The sequence below is a fragment of the Scyliorhinus canicula genome, chromosome 3 (assembly GCF_902713615.1).
Source record: "Scyliorhinus canicula chromosome 3, sScyCan1.1, whole genome shotgun sequence".
NCBI classification, from domain to species: domain Eukaryota; kingdom Metazoa; phylum Chordata; class Chondrichthyes; order Carcharhiniformes; family Scyliorhinidae; genus Scyliorhinus; species Scyliorhinus canicula.
The window spans coordinates 138,098,213-138,104,443 of record NC_052148.1 but is presented as its reverse complement, the minus strand read 5'-3'; positions in this window follow the sequence as shown (position 1 = coordinate 138,104,443).

The following is a 6,231-nucleotide window of genomic DNA, read 5'->3' as shown; positions in this document are numbered from 1 at the left end:
TGCCTGGAAACTGTGCCCGAACACTGCGGGAGGCAACACCACACAGGCAGCAGCCAACATCTGAAAAACCAGGGTCTGTGTCACATCACTCCACGGTGCTAGGGCGGTGTCAGCACTGTCAGCGGGTCACTATGGAGGGCAGGGGGATGATGATAACCCGCAAAGAGCTGAGCGCCAATTCTCTTCAATCTATGCCATAGTCTGACCCCCGCCTGTCTGCTGAGTGTTTGCTCACACTCATCACCTGCCCACGGTGTACCCAGGGGGGAGGGTGAAGCTGCCTGGAGAGATGGACCAAGGGTTCAGAGGTCCCGCATTTTGGAAGAAAGTGACAGAGGCGCCATACTGGTTGTGCAGAAGGGTGTTGCATGTTAAAACAATTCCCCACTCTCCTGATGGTGCCAGCCTTGCCCCTCACCCCCCTCGCCCCTCCCTCACTCCTTACCTACTATCCTCCCATCTCCCCCGGTGCCCTCAGTAAGCTTGGTCCTCCTAGATCTACCACTACATCGATCTGTCCCTCCAGGATGCACATCAGAGGTGGAGGCAGCCAGCTGCTTATCTCGTCCCGTGGCCTTTGATGCCCCTGGAGAGCATCCTCTGGGGCCGGAGGTCCCTCTCTCAGTTGTCGGCAGCACATGCACCGCCGCGCCGCCCAGACCCGTGTGCTGACTGCCGTCTCATCAGAGGGGCGGAACCCGGGGGAGCTGGTGGCCACTGTCTCAACTCCATGGGACGGGTCCGGGTTGGCACCCAGAACACCCTCCACCTGGTTAGTGCCCATAGGGCCCTGGGGTTCACCTTAGGATGGAGGGGTAGCTGGTTCAAGCCCTGGCTGCCCCTGCGTCAACTGGCTGTGCCAGCCATGCAGCTCCCCGATGCCTACACCGTTGTGTCGATTCCCTCTGCGATGATCCTCAGTGATTGGTCCATGCCCACCTACGACTGGGACAAGCTCCGCATTGCCTCGGCAATTGCCGTCTGAGAGCGGGACATGTCCCGCGAACCTTATCAAGGTCAGCCTGCTACTGGGTAACATCCCTCAGTGTGTCACACATTCTGCCGAGACCCTCATCCACGGCCATCACCGACTGCACAATATCTTGGACATCTTCACTAATGGTGCCGACGTCGTGCTCCAGGCTCTCCACTGCGGTCGCCACCCTAGCAGTGTTGGGCTCGGTGGCACACATGGCCGGCAACAGCTCCAGCACAATTAGCCTCTGCGTCCCCTCCAATCGGCAATGGTCCTGCTGGAGTTTCGCTGACGTCTCCCTCTGATTGACTTGTCCTCACCCTGACGTCTCCATCAGCTCTGGGTAACCCTGTACCAAAGGCTCAGCATCAGACTGGGATGCAGCTGGGTCCTGGGATCCAGCAGACCTCCGACTGCTGTCTCGCCTGAGGATTCCTGCCTCCACCTGAAGTCCATCAGCAGCTGTGTGGTACTCACCAGATTGTGCCCCAGAAGCCTGACCACTAACATTTCCCACCGAGGTGTGTGCACCTGCCCTGGTGGAGGGTGGGGATGACAGCTGTATCCTCCTCAGAGCTCCCCTCTCAGGTGGTCTCCTGGGAGGCTGGAGAGGGGGCCGCCCGGGATGAGCCGGCACCATCGGCTGTGGGAACTGCAGGACTCACTTTTGACATGTCATCCGGGTGGGGTCCGGTGGTTACTCACTTCTGTCGGTTCCACCGACTTCCGCGGCGGTGACCGCTCTGTCCTTGCCCACCCCTGTCACCTCCAGTGCCCGCTCCTCAAAGGTGGTAAGGATTCTTATGTCTGGCATCCCACCGCCAGTCTGGGTCCTCTCCCAGCGATTGTGGGAGAGCTTTTCCTGACGAGACACAGAGAGGCATCATTAACCAGATGTGTGGTTCATAGCGGTGGGAGGGGGACTATGAAGGAAGGGTGGGGGGGGGGTTTGAAGAGAGGGGAATGAAGAGAGAGTTGAATGGAGAGGGGGGCGGTGATGGGGATGTTGGGGGTTGCTTGGAGCATGGGGGATGGATGCCCGTGTGGGGGCGGAAAGGTCTCGGAGGGGAGGGGGGGGCAATGGTGTCTGGACAATATGGGAAGGAACATTACATTAGTCTTAAGGCTGACCTTTGCTTTTGTCTTGGCACATCCGTTACAGTGGTATTTACTGACACATTTGAATATTAGGTGACTACTTATAATTGTTAAGATATCATTCTGTGATTCATTGTTTGTAAGAAATATATTCTATAATTAAAAAGAGCGAGGAAGAAGGACCCCAGTTTATATTGTTTGATATTACAAGGATTCATTTAACTTAAAGGGGTAATACATGGCAGGAGAGCTCCAAGCCATGGTATGCTCGTGCTGCCCAGTGTAGGTCATTGACCTTTCTTCAGCACTGGAGGCCAGTCCTCCTGGTCATACTCCTGGAGCTTCCAGCCGTTGCCACCTCATCCAAGACAGCAGTGGCTGCCCTTTGGCTTACCCCCAGGGACCCACGAGGAACAGGACATCTCTCCTGGCCTCCACTGCATCCTGGAGCCTCCATAGTTCTGCATCGCCGAATCTTGGGATCGGTCTTCCTGATGCCATTGCGCAGCTTAAGTGCTGCTCAACCTTGTTAGTGGGGGGCAGGCATGCACGGTGCTGGTAAATTGGCTGGCGAGCCTTCATTTGCGGTGGGAAACCTGTGGGGCCTCGTTAAGTGGATCAATTAAGTTTGAATAGCATTACCGGCCTCGCTGGGCCAAGTGTCGGGAAGCTTGCGGCATTTCCCGCTCGCTACTGGATTTAGAAATCTTTCCAGAGAATCCCGCCCTATATGTTTCATGCATCAGACATGGACAGTTTCAGTATCTGAGGAATTTGGAATGGGGTTGAAGACTGTGCAATCAGCAGGGAACATCCCCACCTCTGACCTTATGCTGATGAAACAGTTGAAGATAGTTGCATCTTAGACACTACCCTGATGAACTCCTGTAGTCTTATCCTGGAGCTGAGATGACTGACCTACAACAAACACAAACATTATCCTTTGTGCTACATAGATCTAAAATAATTTACTGTGGTCTAGATTATATTGAGGTATTTGTATTAATTTGTCACGAATAAGCCTTGCCTTTTATTTATTAACTTTTATATTACTTTTCCATCAGATTTTAAATTAATGAAATTGAGAACCCTTTTAATATTAATATCATCTATTTAGTTAATTGTAACTCACAGTACTGGTTAAATAATTAAACACTAATTTTTTATTTGACAATAAATTAAACACTTAGCTGTATTTCCTCAGGCTCCAGCTTTCTTGCAAAGTCACCTTTTCAGATACAGAATTTTATTTTAGGTTCTGTTCATGTCACAGCCGCTTTGGTCATGGTTTCTGATTCCCGTAGCAGTCGCTGTCCTCTCACATACTCACCTCTCAGTTCTCCTGCTGTGTTTCATAACACCTCCTGCACTTTCTGACTTCTCTGTTATGTAGACTTCTTGCGCCTTCCTCTGTAACCTGGTCCATTGCAGCAGGACTAGTCTGCAACCTCACCTCTAATGAGCTTTCCCTTGTCCTGGCTCGTGCACACTTGACAATTCTCACCACACATCGATTTTTTTCCTTTCATCTGAGCTCTGAAATTTGAGCAGTGTCTCTGAGCGCATGGCTGCGAACACAAGTGCGAGTGATGATATCTCAATTTCTTCCCTTTCTTCTTCCTTTTCATCCTCTGAGTCAGGATATTCCAATTCTTGGGTTTCTGAACTGATAAAGGGACAAGAATTAGATTCTAGTGACGGGAGAGGGGAAAGGAAGAATTGCTTGCTTACACTCCCTGAACTTGTGCACCATAAGTGATTAAGGAATGAGGAATCGGAGGAATTAGAGAAGTTTAATTAGTTATGCAGATATCCTCATCATTGATCCCTCAGGTGATGTCAATACACATGGTAATGTTCTTTCCCATATTGTCCAGAGCTATCTCCTTTTATTGGGATTAAAACTTTCAGATATTTGTCCTCCAGTTCTTTCCTGCTGCCTCCTATTGTATGCCATCTACTGCTGTGCGAGAGAGGGAAGCAGGTCCTGCAATTTGATTGGTGATGTGGCTGTCATAGTTGAACAGTTGTCAGCATGTGCTATTAGCACATGAGGCTATTAGCACTCTGCTCCCTTGGTTTCTGTGGCCAAGACTCATCTTTCATTCTCATCCCACAGTATAAATATTTTCCACTTTCTCTGTCTTTTAGCTCTGACAAAGGGTCATCTAGACTTGAACTGTTAGCTCTTTTCCCTCCCTACAGATGCTGCCAGACCTGCTGATATTTTCCAGCATGTTTTCTTTGGTCCCCAGATAATGAAGCAGTCCATGTCCTTATGCAGCAACACCTAGACGATATCCAAGCTTCGGCTGACAAGTGGTAAGTTACATTTGCGCCACACAAATGCCAGGTAATTACCATCTCCTGCACAAGAGGATCTAATCATCACTGCTTGATATTCAATGGCACTACCATTTCTCACAACATCCCCACATGCTGCTCCAACTCTGAAATTCAAGCTTCCAAGAAGAGCAGCTGGAGATACTTCCTGCACATATGCTGGTCCTGGAAACTGGATATTTTCCTGGTCTCCCACATGGAACAATAAGAGCATACCATGGCTTGGAGCTCTCCTGCCATGTATTACCCCTTTAAGTTAAATGAATCCTTGTAATATCAAACAATATAAACTGGGGTCCTTCTTCCTCGCACTTTTTAATTATAGAATATATTTCTTACAAACAATGAATCACAGAATGATATCTTAACAATTATAAGTATTCACCTAATATTCAAATGTGTCAGTAAATACCACTGTAACGGATGTGCCAAGACAAAAGCAAAGGTCAGCCTTAAGACTAATGTAAATGCATCAGGTTTAGCCAGAACTGCAAAACTAAATACTTACACTGATTATAGTGCCTTTAATCCAGTGGACGTGTTGCAAAGCACCTCAGAATTGTGAACAAGAACTGATCTGCAATAGGAAAGGATTACCAGAAGATAATAAAACTGCAGGTTTTTAGGAAGCTTTGAGACATGGCGAAAAGTGGAGCAGTGGAAAGGTAAAAGGAGTGAGCTTTAGAACATTGACCCAAAGCAGCTGAAGGCTATGCCTGAAGGTGGAGCTAAGGAAGGAGTCTAGTGCTGTGGAGCAGTGGGATGAATTATTTATCCGAATGAAGGAATTGTGGGGGGCAGATGGGGTACTGCCATATAGGGGTACGTAAATAAAGGGGAGGATTCTGAAAATGATATGCTACAAATGGCGGTGGTGGAGTGAGGGTATGGGTGGACCACTGTCCATTATGTACTGTGCAGTGGGTCTGGGAAGGTGGTGAGCACAATAGTGACAAATGTCTGGGATGAGTTCAGGATATAATATGGAAGGCAAAGCTTTGGTTGAGTTAATCGGACGGGGTATTGGGTACAAGAGTTGGCAGGTCATGTTACAGTTGTATAGGACTTTGGTTCGGCCACATTTGGAATACTGCGTGCAGTTCTGGTCGCCACATTACCAGAAGGATGTGGATGCCTTGGAGAGGGTGCAGAGGACGTTCACCAGGATGTTGCCTGGTATGGAAGGTGCTAGCTATGAAGAAAGGTTGAGTAGATTAGGATTGTTTTCGTTGGAAAGACGGAGGTTGAGGGGGACCTGATTGAGGTCTACAAAATTATGAGAGGTATGGACAGGGTATATAGCAACAAGCTTTTCCCAAGAGTGGGGGTGTCAGTTACAAGGGGTCACGATTTCAAAGTGAGAGGGGGAAAGTTTAAGGGAGATGTGCGTGGAAAGCTTTTTACGCAGAGGGTGGTGGGTGCCTGGAATGCTTTACCAGCGGAGGTGGTAGAGGCGGGCACGATAGCATCATTTAAGAAACATCTAGACAGGTATATGAATGGGCGGGAACAGAGAGAAGTAGACCTTGGAAAATAGGAGACAGGTTTAGATAAAGGATCTGGATCGGCGCAGGCTGGGAGGGCCGAAGGGCCTGTTCCTGTGCTGTAATTTTCTTTGTTCTTTGTTCTTTAATTGTCATCTGAGAAGTTGGAGCTTAGAGGGCCTAACATGTGAGCTGTGGAGAAGTCAAACCTGGAGGTAATGAAAGTGTAGTTTAAGTTGAGATAGTGGTCACACTCCATTTCCTGTAACTCACTAGCTGGCTCTGCAGCCACCAATAAATGATGCTTCTTCAATGAAAGCACATAGCAGG